Source organism: Ornithodoros turicata, chromosome 2 (genome assembly GCF_037126465.1).
Source record: "Ornithodoros turicata isolate Travis chromosome 2, ASM3712646v1, whole genome shotgun sequence".
Taxonomy (NCBI): domain Eukaryota; kingdom Metazoa; phylum Arthropoda; class Arachnida; order Ixodida; family Argasidae; genus Ornithodoros; species Ornithodoros turicata.
Window position 1 is genome coordinate 60,394,740 of NC_088202.1, and position 16,069 is coordinate 60,410,808.

Here is a 16,069-nt window from a genome sequence, read left to right on the forward strand (position 1 = left end):
AGGAAGTGTACCTGTATGTGGTATTGCGAACGCTAATATCAAGATCGACGAGGCGAAAGCACAGGTCCCAGTCTACATTGTTCCAGATCACTCTCAGTCCATACCGCTTTTAGTAGGACAGCCTTTCACTGAGCAACGTCACGTAACCGTCATTCGTAGGCGGGATACGCTGCGCCTGTTTGAAGAATGTCAAGATATAGACGAAGATGATAATACGCTTAGTAGAATACAGATCCCAACATTACCACAGAGACGAGTTAGCCTATGGGCAAAGGACTCTTCCGTCATACCACCGAACTACATCGGTTTCGTTGGATGTTTTACGCAGAGTACAGCGGAAACGGACCTCTTTGTAGATACACAGTACAGACCAAAAGAGGGTGAAGAACATTGTATTCCCAGTTGCGTTGTACGCGTTACCGATGACTCGCAGTGTGTTGTGCCCATCGCGAACGTGTCCGGCTCAGACTTGAGTATACGAAAGGGACAAGTAGTCGCTCGTGGAGATAAATGCAGCGAAGATACGTGCATTGATCTGCCTGCCGTACTGCACGTTCATCCTAGCAAGTACGAGCCCATCGACGTGCGTGAGCTCAATGTTGGAGAGATGGCATCGTCGGAGGAACGCCAGCAACTGCTTCGACTTATTGAGGAGTATCGTGATTGTTTTGCGAAATCACTGTCTGAAATCGGACTAACTACTGCGTCACAAATGAATATAGAACTGATAACAGACAAGCCAGTTACGTACAGACCTTACCGGCTTTCGTATAAGGAAAGGGAGAATGTCCGAAACATCGTCGATGAGCTAAGGAGTGCAGGGATTGTGACTGACTCAAGCTCTGAGTATGCCAGCCCAGTCCTATTAGTACGCAAAAAGACAGGTGAAGAAAGACTTTGTATTGACTACCGTGCCTTGAACCGTATCACAAAACCAGACAAGTACCCGCTTCCGTTGATTGACGATCAACTCGACAGGCTCCAAGGAAAGAAGTGTTTTACTAGCTTGGACTTAGCGTCAGGATACTACCAGGTACCCATGGCCCAAACGTCGCAGAAGAAAACTGCTTTCATCACTCCGGATGGTCATTTCGAGTTTACGAGGATGCCCTTTGGTTTGGTAAACGCGCCAGCCGTCTTCCAGCGAATGGTAAACACGGTGTTAGGGCCTCTCCGTCACACGATTGCCATGGCGTACATGGACGACATACTTCTACCTTCTGCGACCGTCGAGGAGGGACTACGAAATCTGAGAGAAGTACTAGGAGTTCTTAGAGAAGCTGGACTGACATTGCGGCTTACGAAGTGCTACTTCTTTCAAAATCATATCGACTATCTTGGATATCACATATCGGCCGATGGTATTTCACCTAGTCCTCGAAAACTTGCAAGCGTGTTGGAGTTTCCTACCCCCTCTACCTTGCACGAACTAAGACAGTTCATCGGACTTGCAAGCTACTTTCGACGCTTTATCAAAGGCTTCTCATGTATCGCCAAGCCTCTCACGAAGCTTATGTCAAAGCAGCAACCATGGCGATGGGAAAAAGAAGAACAGCATAGCTTTGAGGAACTACGACGGAAATTGACTGAAAGTCCAACGCTAGCTTTATTCTCATACCAATCCCGCACAGAGGTGCACACTGATGCTTGTAAAGACGGCCTTGGCGGTGTTCTGCTTCAAGAGCAATATGATACACACCTGCATCCGGTCATGTACGTCAGCCGCAAGACGACACCAGAAGAGCAACGTTATCACTCTTACGAACTGGAAGCGCTTGCTGTTGTTTGGACGATCGAGAAGTTGAGGCCGTACCTCTTGGGGATGAAATTTCTTCTTATTACGGATTGCAGTGCCCTGCGAACGGCATTGGCAAAGAGAGATTTGGTGCCACGTATTGGTAGGTGGTACCTGAAGTTGCAGGAATTCCAGTTCGACATCGAACATAGACCTGAACAAGCATACCACATGCTGATGCGTTAAGCCGAATGCCTCATGGAGAACCGGAGGAAACCGACTCTACTGATGGAGTACATGTGCTCGCTACTACGTTGACTACGGAAGACTGGCTCATAACGGCACAGAAGACGGATGCTGAGTTGCGGAGCATTATAGAAGGCCTCCAGGCCCATCCGAAAGACGGAAACAGTGAATGTTTGCACCGCGAATATAAAATAATCAACGGACGACTGTACCGGAGAGTTCACATCGACGATGGCGAACACCTGCGTTGGGTGGTGCCCAAGGCGGCGAGACATCAAATCGTCCGCAAGTGCCACGACGACATTGGGCATTTTGCTGTTGAGAAGACTCTTGAACTCTTGCGCCGTGATTACTGGTTCCCGCGAATGAAACGCTACGTGCAACGTTACATCGCTGGGTGCCTACAGTGTCTGTTTTACAAGAAACCTTCGGGGAAACAGCCAGGTTCATTGCACAGCATCGACAAAGTGGGTGAGCCGTTTCACACCCTTCATATGGACCATTTGGGCCCGTTCGTTAAGAGTAAAAGCGGCAACATGTACATCACCGTTGCAGTAGACGCCTTCACCAAGTTCGTGCTACTACGCGCTGTCCGGAATACATGTGCAAACGGCGCTCGACGCTTTTTAATGGACATAGTCGCTATCTTCGGGGCACCGAAACGTTTGATCACTGATCAGGGCACGTCATATACCGGTTCAAGTTTTCAGCAGTGTTGTCGAGACCTCAACATTGTCCACATCAAGAATGCGACTGCGACTCCTCGTGCCAATGGCCAGGTGGAGCGATATAACAGAATGATCACCCCAGCAATTGCCAGCTTGTGTGACGACCCCAAGGGAAAAGACTGGGATGACAAGCTCCCTCAGATACAGTGGGGAATTAACAACACATATCACAAAGCGACACGCACCACACCGTTTGGTTTGCTTTTGAACTACAGACCGCGCTCTGCATCAGGGGATGATACGCTGGATGCTATGCACGAGATGTTCGATGCGGATCTGTTGAACAAACGCTTGAAAGCAATCGACTACATCAGAGAGGATCAGCGAAAACAAAGGGAACGCTACAACCGGAAGAGAGCTGAAGCCCCGCACTACGCTCCTGGTGATCTGGTTCTCTTACGACATAATCCAGAGTCGACGGGAGAATCTCGAAAGTTGAAGGAGTGTTACAAAGGCCCATATGTCATAACTGAGGCTTTACCTAATGATTGCTACCGCATAGAGGACATCCCCGAGATACAGCGGACGACCCGCTTTTATAGCAATGTGGCAACCGTGGACAAACTCCGGCGTTATCAGGTTGCTCAGGACAGTGACGACGAACTCGTTCCGTCCAAGGACTGTGAATCGGAAGATGACGACGTGGCTGTGCCTCGCCGTTCTTCGCGCGTCAAGGGAAAGCCAGAGCGGTATGGTTTGTCTCCCGGGACGGTCGACATTTAGGATGGCCGAGTGTTACAGGCCGGTTACTGGCGCGACTAGAGCGCGGCGGCGGTTGTAGAGCGCTGCGTAGGGTAACAGGAGAAGCAGAGCAGAAGGGGAGACGGAGGTGGCAGCGGGCGGATCATATGCAGGACTTGCTTGTATGTGCGCTATGATTAAATCCAGTTATACTTTCTAGGTTGTCTTGAATATACTGCAGAGCTCACGATCTAACAATACGTGGGTACAGTCATTCTCATTCACAGAGACTGTTCACAGTAGTTTTGTTGTCGAATGGTGGCGAATCGAATACTGTGTGCAGAAAAGTGTCAGTGTATTTCATCTTAAAAAATAGCATTGCAAAGGTAGTGTGTGCCTGTTACTGCATAATAAATTATGTAGCCATTTTGGAGTACTCTTGCCCACACCGATGCTGCATGGTTAACTGAGATGAAGAGGTGCAGTACCATTTAAGTCAGCACTAAGGACTGTCTTTACAAATGTTAGTTGATCATATGATAATGGATCAGTTACGGGTGCTCCTTTTAGTGAAATCAAGTTAAGTGTTTTCAACCGTTAGTTATCATTTGCAAACCTGGTCAATCTCTAGTGTATAAAAATTATAAACACAGTTCAGGTGAAGTACAATGATAAAAATTTGTTATTTACTCTCCATACATACAAGACATGCGTACACTAATGTACAAATAGATATGCCCCCAGGCCTCCATGCACAAACATAATAATTACAATATTGTGTGACTATCTGAAAGGAAAAAGCAACGAAAAAATTCGCAGCAAGCTAGAAATGAAAATTTGCAGGCATCAATATACATTTTTACAAGTGTGCAGGTTCAAAGCCCTTATACACATCTGATGGAAAAGCATCCCTAATGGCATGCACCACGCAGGCAGGAAGGATCTTCCTATGGTGCTTTCCCAGACCACCCCATATCCAACTTGTGAATTGCCGATAGGCGATATAACGGAATTTCCTGCAGAAATAAGGTTTTTCCATTCAGTTTGCCGTTCAAGTAGCTTGTAAACACGTACTCACTTGTTCACGGCGATGTCACGTGTGTTGCCATACTCTTCAGTATCTCGGATGTACGTAAAAGACACTCGCAGAACTTCGGTGTCGAGGCAGAGTATCTCGAAATATTCGTTGTCTGTAATGCAGTTGACCGTCTGCTTTTTACAGACGTTCTCTACCTCCCGGCAGCACACGTATCCATCGGTTTGCACTTCCCGCAAGAACACCTGCACAACGGAAAAACAGCGCTTGTTTCACCTTAAACAAGTGCTTCTCCCTAATACATATAATTTCACTAACCAGTCCGCGTTCCCGTACGATCAGATCCTGGTGAGGACGGCGGTGACTCCGGTATATCTGAGGACGATGAATCTTCTGCTGCGACGCACACACTTTCCGGCATGCTATCGTACGAACAGAAGTTCTGTGCGCGCGATAGTTCTAGAATGCGGAGTTCTAGCGCACTCAGGTTCGGGAGACTCGACATTTTCGACGTAGAAAGTGGTTGCAGACGCTCACAGCCACTTTCATTTTCACCGGATTGAAGAGTGGAAGCGCGCGTATTACATGCGTCCTCGACAGATGGCGCGGTGTGATGCCATTGTTGAGAGACTGCCGGTTTCCTACTAGGTACCTAGACATGCAATCATCGAAAATTCGATTTAAAAAAAACTACAGCGATTTCAGCGGAGTTCTTTGACATTTGAACTTTAGAAGGTTCAAGCTTTTCACTGAACATAAAGTTTCGATAGGTTTATATTCACTTTTCGGTCCCTTTAAAGGGCTGGTGTGCACATTTTTAGAAATTTCGTCTATGTCGCGCTGGGAACACAGCGAAGCGTTCTAAACTGACTGATTACTTGATGATATGGTTCCAATGACCCAACTACCAGCGGGGTTCACATGGGCTGGTGTGCACATTTTTAGAAATTTCGTCTATGTCGCGCTGGGAACACAGCGAAGCGTCTTGAGCTGACTGGTTACTTGATGATATGGTTTCATGATATGGTTTTGATGGATAAGTGTTTCTTTAAACCCCCAGGTACAGCATGCGTAGGGTCCTTAACAAGTTCGCCCTCTGCGCAGCTCTTCTTCGGACGGCTCATCGTTCACGACCACGTTTGAAATAGCATTGAAGGTGCACGACACTGGCGCAATACGTTACTGGCCACAAGAAACACCCGAAATCACAAGGACGCCGTGTTACCACCCGTATACGCGGCAAAATTATATTACACTCACCGCACTAATCCTTTTTACTTTATGTCATTTATAGCCCCGAGGTGCCTCAAACAAGCGATAACATCAGAACGTTTCTCACAGCATCGCTATGCGCAGACACACCGGCGTCGTCCTTGTGTCGCAGTTCAACTAACTACAACCTTTCATAGCTTCGCTACAACCTTCTTAGCATAGCTACAATCTTCAAGGCTTACACTAGGACATATGCAGCGCTCGCCCCTAGTTCCGAAAAACGTGGCCCAGGAACCCTTTAAAGCGGTTGAAAAGGCTCCTATCGCGGTGCAAGAGCGATATCTGTAACCATATGCGACACTTTCCCACAGGGACTTCGGTAGTGTTGGCCGCGAACACCCGAAGAACGCGGCACACCGGCCCTTTAAAACGACCGGAAAGGCTCCTATCGCGGTGCAAGAGCGATATCTGTAACCATATGAGACACTTTCCCACAAGGACTTCGATAGTGTTGACCGCGAACACTCGAAGAACGCGGCACACTGGCCCTTTAAAACGACCGGAAAGGCTCCTATCGCGGTGCAAGAGCGATATCTGTAACCATATGGGACACTTTCCCACAGGGACTTCGGTAGTGTTGGCCGCGAACACCCGAAGAACGTGGCACACCAGCCCTATAAAACGACCGGAAAGTCTCCTATCGCGGTGCAAGAGCGATATCTGTAACCATATGGGGCACTTTCCCACAGGGACTTCGGTAGTGCTGACCGCGAACACCCGAAGAACGTGGCACACCAGCCCTATAAAACGGCCGGAAAGTCTCCTATCGCGGTGCAAGAGCGATATCTGTAACCATATGGGGCACTTTCCCACAGGGACTTCGGTAGTGCTGACCGCGAACACCCGAAGAACGTGGCACACCAGCCCTATAAAACGACCGGAAAGTCTCCTATCGCGGTGCAAGAGCGATATCTGTAACCATATGGGGCACTTTCCCACAGGGACTTCGGTAGTGCTGACCGCGAACACCCGAAGAACGTGGCACACCAGCCCTATAAAACGACCGGAAAGTCTCCTATCGCGGTGCAAGAGCGATATCTGTAACCATATGGGGCACTTTCCCACAGGGACTTCGGTAGTGCTGACCGCGAACACCCGAAGAACGTGGCACACCAGCCCTTTAAAGGAGCTCTGAAAGCCATCTCAAAAATTTTCCGTTCCGAACGCGTTGTGGAAGCAGGTAACTTAACTTGATGATTAACACGAAAATTTTCTCTGTACGCGATGTTTTTCGTAGAAAAAAAGACACTTGAAGATCGCCGCGCGCGTTCCCACTCGACTCCCTCCTCCGGGTCAAACGAGGAAGCCAATGAAAAAAAACGTCATTGGTGACGTAATAAAAGTTGAAAGCGGCGACCGCGCTTCTATCCGGGTCAGTGGTGACTGGTTTTCTTTTATTTCTTTCCGTTTTCTTTCCTCCTGCTTTCTCCCCGTCAAGGGATGAATAAGGGAGAACCTCGATATTCCTGGTCGTGAAACCCCCGTTCTCGAAATTCATGTTCTGGAAACAAGGAGAAGGGGAAATGCTGCTTCGTAAGATGATATGCCGCGATTAAGAACATAACATCCCTATTTAACCACTCAATTTTTTTTTTATATGTGTCCAAGTCGTCTTAGCGAACGAAAGACACATTTAGCGGCCATTTGGCTTAGCAGGGCGGCATGTTGGTTGGTTAGTTGTGTGCTTGCAATATTATGGCTGGGTTAGTCACAGTTTGCCGTTGGCAGTTTTCTGCGCGCAACATGTGCATTTTATAGTCAGCTAAAATTTACGCTAGTCACGTGTTGTTTCAGTGCACGCTGATATGTCGTCGGACGCAAACTTAACCGGCGTTGTCGGTCACTATATGGTGGATAAAACTGATGCACTATATGGTGACAAAACAAATAGCACCGAGCACGGATGAACTCAAACTTGCGTGTCTGCGTCGTCCACATTTGTAGTCTGCATCGGCCAATTCTCGTTTAGCTCGATGATCGGTAAGTTGACCATAAATTGTGGTGGTCTTATGACACTGCTTGGCTATGTTGGTGTGTAACTCAGGCAATGAATGTTCAACTCCTGATGCCACGATGTGCCGGCGACGGCATATTGCGATAGATTTCACTGGATTGTATCTGACAACGTATGGGCAAGAACACTTCTCCGGCTGAATAAGGAATTAACTGAATGGCTAACAAAGTTGGTAGTCGAAGTGACGAGCACTAGTGATCATAGCGAATTAGTGATATAGCGTATATTGATATAATGACATAGCGGACGGAATTCGTGGTCATAGCGATGCAGCGATCATTTTGAGGCGTGAACTGAAGCAGCGCTTAGTGCTGCACTGTGTTTATACGTATTGCCACCAACAACACAACAAGAAACAGTCACCACGATAGCGAACAGCATACAAAACAGACACGGACAGAACAACGTTCAACTGGCACCTGAAGTTTATTTTCATAATCCACCTACTCCGGAAGGTCGCTTTAGGGAAAGCAAGGTCAAGCGGGGAGAGGTTGACCGATTTTTGGTTGACTTCGCTCGGGGAGTTCAATGAGGATGGCCTCTACAATCTCACGGCTACAGTGCCCTAGAAGATTGTAGTGGAAAATGCGACGGCTCCCTCTGTGAGGCTCTTGAGGCGGATGCCGCTGGGGGGCGCTGGCGTAGTTACCCCGAGCAGAAACTGGCGCTGGCATACCGGGTTATCTCACTCCCTAGGACTGTTATTTGTGTGTGCGTGTCTCTCTGTCAATTATTTCTTGTTACTTTTATCAAAAACTTTTACTACATGACATAGTCTACTGGCATATGCCACATAAAACAGGAAGCACGCGCAATGAGGGAAACAAGTTTATGCTTTTAGGTATGTAAAGCATATAGCTATATGTAAAGCTATAACGTTGGCTAACAAGAAGTATAAGACACAAGATTATTACGTCCACAGAGTATGAATATAAAAAGCACAATAAAACTGCAATTAAATGCAACATTAGATGCACATAATGTGAGAACAAAATTTTACTGGCAGGTAAAAAAGACAAGTTATGTGCAGCGACTGAGCTTCAGATATTTTGCACAGTCACGTTTCTGTGCTTTGGGTCAATTCAGCGACTGAAAAAAAAAAGAATTCTAGTGGTGACATAAAATGCCATTACTTCAGCACTCATTTGCTTGCAATGTTCAGTGCAACCAATGGCATCATATCGTGTTCAGAACACGGTGTTCTACGAAGAAGTGCAATGACGACCATCCGGCGCAGATCCGGGGGGGGGGGGGGGGGAAGTCCAAGGGTCCGAACCTGAACATGGGGTTCAATAGACCAATCCCAGAATGCACCTGGCACTTGTCCATAGCGGACCCCACCCCTCGGGAAAATCCTAGATCCGCCCCTGACTTCCATAATGCCTTCATGGTGAAGTTCCTGCGTACTGAAGCAGGTCGTAAGCACGTTTTCCGAATTTTCCACGAACCTAAGCATAAAGTCTAGTGTGTATAACAGGCTCCCCTTGCCCCCCTTCAGTGATTTCCCCAGAAACTCACTGCTGGGGGGGGGGGGGGTAAGCCTGGTGAAGGTTCCGCTTACGGAATTTTTCTTAGATACGTAAAGTATCGTGGCACAATGGTGACACATCTGCACAGGTTTCCCGTTTTCTTTGTACATGTTATTACGTTAGAACGCAGTACATTAGAATATAGATTCATTATGAACGGCATTTCAACGTTAAGATGCATAATCGCATGACCGAAAGAGAGAAAAGGGGGTGTCGCAAAAATGCAGGAAGGGTGAACATAGGGAAATCCCTGCCCCGCTTATCTTTCAGCTGAGATGCCTGCAGGTTCTGTACATCATTCTTGTCACTAAGCAACAACTTTCTATGCATGTCACACTTTGATTTAGACAGGAATTTTCCGGCAACATCGGGCCAGCATTGCAGCAGGGCACGAAGCAATGCCTCTCTACCATCTTCTTCTTCTCCATCGAGGACTAGCACACTCAAATACCGGCAAAATTTACAGGAAGGTTCTCTATTTTGATGCGTCACACATCGCCTTCTTTCTGAGTCACCAAAGCATCACGCAAACCACGCGAACACAGCAAAAACACTGCAGCGGTCATAAGCGCTTCACACGTTTCTCCTCGGGAATTCGACAGCAGCGCCAGGAGATCCAGCAGCGGCCGTCCGCTCGTCCTTCCTCAGCTATTGGGCTGAAACCGGCTCCGCTCTTTCCACTACATTCTTCTAGGGCACTGTATCACGGCCTAACCTTGAACAATGTCTGTAGACCAACCTTCGTTTATTGTATCTGATAAACCAAAGAAAAAGCAAAAGAAACCTCTTCCACCGCTGCAGCGGGGTTCCGAGTGAAAAATAGCAGACGACGTTCTTCGAAACCAATCAGCGGCTCCACTTTTCTGACGTCAAAATGACGCAAGCGGCTCGACGGCTCGTTCCAGGTATTGCCACCGTTGCGCACGGTCGCGATATTCAAAATCGAATTCTGGGATATTTATGCACCTGTTGATAGTATTATTTCGCATGGTGCATTTTAATAAGCTTACTAACCCCTTGGTTCAAAAAAATGGTAGTGATTAAAGTGCTTTCCTAGCTCCTTTAAAACGACCGGAAAGGCTCCTATTGCGGTGCAAGAACGATATCTGTAACCATATGGGACACTTTCCCACAGGGACTTCGGTAGTGTTGACCGCGAACACCCGAAGAACGTGGCACACCAGCCCTTTAAAACGACCGAAAAGGCTCCTATCGCGGTGCAAGAGCGATATCTGTAACCGTATGGGACACTTTCCCACAGGGACTTTGATAGCGTTAGCCCCGAATACCCGAAGGACGCGACACAACAGCCCTTTAAAACAACCGGAAAGGCTCCTATCGCGGTGCCAGAACCATATCTGTAACTATGTGGGACACTTTTCCTTGTGGGGAAAAATTTTCTTTGTGGGACACATTGGCAGTGTTAGCCGCGAGTAAGCCGCGGGCCAGTAAAGGCACACATTTGAGGGCCGTGAGGTGAGGGCGAGAGAGGGCGTGTGTCCGTGAGGGTGAGTAAGGGCATGTTGCCCTGAGGGCCGTGAGGGTGTGGGCGAGTGAAGGATTGCGCTTTTGAGAGCCGTGAGGGAGAGGGCGAGTGAGGGCACGCGCCCGTGAGGGTCGTGAGGGTGAAGGCGAGTGAGGTTTCACCAAAATGCCCACCTATGGTACAGCGGTGGTGGGAAGAGACTTGTCACCGTGTCCCAGTAGAGTGTCCTCCTTTCCACATTTACCAGGTAATCCCAAGAGAACTTCTCAAGGAAGAACTCAAAGGAAGAACTCAATGCTGTGCCTGATTTCCTTATAGAATTTAAGAGCGTTTGCTCTCAGGTATACCGTGGCAGTGCTTACAATCCATTGCAACAGATTCTGCGTTCCCAAGCACTGCACTGCAGCGCGAAGTTCCGGCTTCGATTCGTCCCTAAAGAAGATGAAACGCTGTACCATGATCTTGATCTCTAAGTTAACAATGTTCAGACCACACGCCTGGAGGGGCAAGAAAATATTTGACCGGCGCATCCTTTCAAACTTTGAACCCCATAGAAACGTTGCACAGGTTCTGTGAAAGCACTGCATCGTAGCCGCGTCGACTGGGATAGACTGAGCAGAGTATAGCATCGCTGGATAGAGTTCAGTATTACACACAAAACTGCGGTGAAGCAGAGAGAGGTGTCTTCCTCGGTACTGTTCCAATTTACCCTGTAGAGCATTCAGCATCGGACGCCATTTTTCTTCTTCCGCTATTTGCCAATCCAGATTGACGCCCAAGTACTTCCCAACTTCTTCCGAACATGGAATGTCCATGAAAAATTCCGGCTTCTGTTCCCAGTCACCTAGCCAGATGCCTTTCGACTTTTTTGGATTGATTTTGACTCCGGAGGAATCACAAAAGTTCTGGATTATAGAGAGGGCCACCTTCACTTGCATTTCTGATTTACATATGACAGCTATGTCGTCGGCGTATGCCAGCACCTTGACTTCCACTTTTGCTAGAGTTAGACCCTCGATTTGCTGACACTGTAGTATCGCCCGACAAAGAGGTTCCACGTACAACGAGAAAAGCGTAGGCGATATAGGGCATCGCTGTCGCACTGAGTTGCAGATCGCAAATCTGGGACCTAAAACACCGTTGATGATGAGCTGTCCGGAGATGCGAGTGTAGCAAATCTGTACCCACTGGAGTAAATCCTCGGTTACATTTACACATCCAACAGAGCTATCTCGGCTCGTTGTTAGGGTTTTCCTCGACATTATCACTAGGAAAGACAACTGTTATCGCACGCACCAGTTGTTGATTTTATCGGTCCTATGTGCCATGCGTTCACCCTGAAGCACGCATAAGTAGGAGGTTCGCACGAGGATCGCGAGGCCCTTGCACCAACGTCATTTTCTTCTATGCAACATCTGGGGACAAAACACTATCACAGCCAATGCCGAAACCCGGGATCGAATCAGGGACCCGTAGATCTTCAGTCTAACGCTCTCCCAACTGAGCTATTTCGGCTCGTTGTTCGGATTTTCCTCGACATTATCACTAGGAAAAGCAACTGTTATCGCACGCACCAGTTGTTGATTTTATCGGTCCTATGTGCCATGCGTTCACCCGGAAGCACGCATAAGTAGGAGGTTCGCACGAGGATCGCGAGGCCCTTGCACCAACGTCGTTTTCTTCTATGCAACATCTGGGGACAAAACACAATCACAGCCAATGCTGAAACCCGGGATCGAACCAGGGACCTTTAGATCTTCAGTCTAACGCTCTCCCAACTGAGCTATTTCGGCTCGTTGTTTGGATTTTCCTCGACATTATCACTAGGAAAAGCAACTGTTATCGCACGCGCCAGTTGTTGATTTTATCGGTCCTATGTGTTCACCCGGAAGCACGCATAAGTAGGAGGTTCGCACGAGGATCGCGAGGCCCTTGCACCAACGTCGTTTTCTTCTATGCAACATCTGGGGACAAAACACAATGACAGCCAATGCCGAAACCCGGGATCGAACCAGGGACCTTTAGATCTTCAGTCTAACGCTCTCCCAACTGAGCTATTTCGGCTCGTTGTTTAGATCTTCCTCGACATTATCACTAGGAAAAGCAACTGTTATCGCACGCACCAGTTGTTGATTTTATCGGTCCTATGTGACATGCGTTCACCCGGAAGCACGCATAAGTAGGAGGTTCGCACGAGGATCGCGAGGCCCTTGCACCAACGTCGTTTTCTTCTATGCAACATCTGGGGACAAAACACAATCACAGCCAATGCCGAAACCGAACCAGGGACCTTTAGATCTTCAGTCTATCACTCTCCCAACTGAGCTATTTCGGCTCGTTGTTCGGATTTTCCTCGACATTATCACTAGGAAAAGCAACTGTTATCGCACGCACCAGTTGTTGATTTTATCGCTCCTATGTGGCATGCGTTCACCCGGAAGCACGCATAAGTAGGAGGTTCGCACGAGGATCGCGAGGCCCTTGCACCAACGTCGTTTTCTTCTATGCAACATCTGGGGACAAAACACAATCACAGGCTATGCCGAAACCCGGGATCGAACCAGGGACCTTTAGATCTTCAGTCTAACGCTCTCCCAACTGAGCTATTTCGGCTGCTTGTTTGGATTTTCCTCGACATTATCACTAGGAAAAGCAACTGTTATCGCACGCACCAGTCGTTGATTTTATCGGTCCTATGTGCCATGCGTTCACCCGGAAGCACGCATAAGTAGGAGGTTCGCACGAGGATCGCGAGGCCCTTGCACCAACGTCGTTTTCTTCTATGCAACATCTGGGGACAAAACACAATCACAGGCAATGCCGGAACCCGGGATCGAACCAGGGACCTTTAGATCTTCAGTCTAACGCTCTCCCAACTGAGCTATTTCGGCTGCTTGTTTGGATTTTCCTCGACATTATCACTAGGAAAAGCAACTGTTATCGCACGCGCCAGTTGTTGATTTTATCGGTCCTATGTGCCATGCGTTCACCCGGAAGCACGCATAAGTAGGAGGTTCGCACGAGGATCGCGAGGCCCTTGCACCAACGTCGTTTTCTTCTATGCAACATCTGGGGACAAAACACAATCACAGCCAATGCCGAAACCCGGGATCGAACCAGGGACCTTTAGATCTTCAGTCTAACGCTCTCCCAACTGAGCTATTTCGGCTCGTTGTTTAGATTTTCCTCGACATTATCACTAGGAAAAGCAACTGTTATCGCACGCACCAGTCGTTGATTTTATCGGTCCTATGTGCCATGCGTTCACCCGGAAGCACGCATAAGTAGGAGGTTCGCACGAGGATCGCGAGGCCCTTGCACCAACGTCGTTTTCTTCTATGCAACATCTGGGGACAAAACACAATCACAGGCTATGCCGAAACCCGGGATCGAACCAGGGACCTTTAGATCTTCAGTCTAACGCTCTCCCAACTGAGCTATTTCGGCTGCTTGTTTGGATTTTCCTCGACATTATCACTAGGAAAAGCAACTGTTATCGCACGCACCAGTCGTTGATTTTATCGGTCCTATGTGCCATGCGTTCACCCGGAAGCACGCATAAGTAGGAGGTTCGCACGAGGATCGCGAGGCCCTTGCACCAACGTCGTTTTCTTCTATGCAACATCTGGGGACAAAACACAATCACAGGCAATGCCGGAACCCGGGATCGAACCAGGGACCTTTAGATCTTCAGTCTAACGCTCTCCCAACTGAGCTATTTCGGCTGCTTGTTTGGATTTTCCTCGACATTATCACTAGGAAAAGCAACTGTTATCGCACGCACCAGTCGTTGATTTTATCGGTCCTATGTGCCATGCGTTCACCCGGAAGCACGCATAAGTAGGAGGTTCGCACGAGGATCGCGAGGCTCTTGCACCAACGTCGTTTTCTTCTATGCAACATCTGGGGACAAAACACAATCACAGGCAATGCCGAAACCCGGTATCGAACCAGGGACCTTTAGATCTTCAGTCTAACGCTCTCCCAACAGAGCTATTTCTTTTTTTTTTTCGTTCCTGTAAAACCACTATTTCGTACATCCCTTTTGTACTACATCACTAAAATCGCCTCCTCGTATATGCTTGCCCACATTCCGTCCTGTCTGTTCCACTGTCGGCCTTACAGTTTTATTTTGCACCCGAATGTCCTTGGTTCAAGTCGCTGTATCGTAGGGGCTAGCTCAGTCCATTTTTCCTCGTCTCGCAAGTTATTTGTCCCAATTAGGGATATCGTCCACATGAGCGTATGTTTGAGGTATTCCACGGATGACTTCCGGCGAACATCGCATTGAACGCGTGCTGTTCTTGCTTTCCAAGGAGCTTGTAGCCCTGCCATTGCTATCACACTTAGCGTTTCAATGTAGTTGGTGTCTGCAAAGACAAGGAACTTCAGGCTTTGGTACGTAAAAACTTCATTCACACGCAGAGTTGCCCTCAAGTCGCTCCAAAAAAGTATGGCGTTCCTGCATTCATAAACTATGTGGCGAATGGTCTCCTCTTGGCCACATACATCGCATCTTGCGTTCTGAGGCACGAAGAAGCCTTTGTCTCTAAGCCACTGGTTTGCTGGGAGCACTTCAATGTGAAACCGGATATAAAAATCCTTGGTTCCGGTGGGAACAGGCAATTTCCGGACCCTCTTTAGCACATCTTGCTGACTGAGCGCTGTATACTTCTACCTGTAGAGAGGTGGCGGGAAGGAACTGGTAACAGTGTCCCAATAGAGCGTCTTCTTTTTAACCGTTGCAAGGTATTCCCACGAGAATTTCTCCAGGAAGAAGTCTATGCTGTGCTCGATGTCCTTGTAGAACGTCAGACTGCCTGCTACTCCTATAGAAGCTTCGGTGGTTGCAATCCACTTTATCAGGTTCCGCGTGCCCAGCTTTTATAGCCCAGCTCGCAGCTCCGGTGCGCGCTGATCGCGGAAGTATATAAAGCGCTGAACTTTCAGTTTTATCTCCAAGTTCACCAAATTAAGTCCTCCAGCCTGCAGGGGCAGAAACAGATTCGTCCTACGCATGCGCTCGAAAGTAGATTTCCATAGATATGTGGCGCAGATTCTGTGGTAGCGCTGCACAGTCTTCGTATCGACATGAACAACCTGGGCCGTGTTCAGCACAGTAGGATAAAGGACTGTGTTGCATATATGGCTTCGGTGTAGCAGGGATAACTCTCTTCCATTGTAAGACTGCAATTTCCCGTGTAGCTCGTTGAGCTTTGCTGGCCATGGTCCAGAATCCTCATTTGTCGTGTCCATGTTCACTCCCAGGTACTTTCCCAGCTCCGGCGAGCACTCGATACCCATCATGTTTGTGGGCTTGCTTTGCCATTCTCCCAGCAGGG

General features: G+C 48.2%; 8 non-coding genes across 8 annotated transcripts; all 8 read right to left on the reverse strand.

Moving 5' to 3' along the window:
- Positions 1–12,169: 12,169 nt before the first annotated feature.
- On the reverse strand, positions 12,170–12,242 carry Trnaf-gaa (transfer RNA phenylalanine (anticodon GAA)). The gene has a single exon. It is a non-coding gene; the product is annotated as a tRNA-Phe (tRNA).
- A 205-nt stretch (positions 12,243–12,447) lies between these two features.
- Positions 12,448–12,520, reverse strand: Trnaf-gaa (transfer RNA phenylalanine (anticodon GAA)). The gene has a single exon. It is a non-coding gene; the product is annotated as a tRNA-Phe (tRNA).
- A 198-nt stretch (positions 12,521–12,718) lies between these two features.
- Trnaf-gaa (transfer RNA phenylalanine (anticodon GAA)) lies at positions 12,719–12,791 on the reverse strand. The gene has a single exon. It is a non-coding gene; the product is annotated as a tRNA-Phe (tRNA).
- Positions 12,792–13,267: 476 nt separating this feature from the next.
- Trnaf-gaa (transfer RNA phenylalanine (anticodon GAA)) lies at positions 13,268–13,340 on the reverse strand. The gene has a single exon. It is a non-coding gene; the product is annotated as a tRNA-Phe (tRNA).
- Positions 13,341–13,545: 205 nt separating this feature from the next.
- Positions 13,546–13,618, reverse strand: Trnaf-gaa (transfer RNA phenylalanine (anticodon GAA)). Its single transcript has one exon. It is a non-coding gene; the product is annotated as a tRNA-Phe (tRNA).
- Positions 13,619–13,823: 205 nt separating this feature from the next.
- Positions 13,824–13,896, reverse strand: Trnaf-gaa (transfer RNA phenylalanine (anticodon GAA)). Its single transcript has one exon. It is a non-coding gene; the product is annotated as a tRNA-Phe (tRNA).
- Positions 13,897–14,101: 205 nt separating this feature from the next.
- Trnaf-gaa (transfer RNA phenylalanine (anticodon GAA)) lies at positions 14,102–14,174 on the reverse strand. Its single transcript has one exon. It is a non-coding gene; the product is annotated as a tRNA-Phe (tRNA).
- A 205-nt stretch (positions 14,175–14,379) lies between these two features.
- Trnaf-gaa (transfer RNA phenylalanine (anticodon GAA)) lies at positions 14,380–14,452 on the reverse strand. Its single transcript has one exon. It is a non-coding gene; the product is annotated as a tRNA-Phe (tRNA).
- Between the last annotated feature and the right edge of the window lie 1,617 nt (positions 14,453–16,069).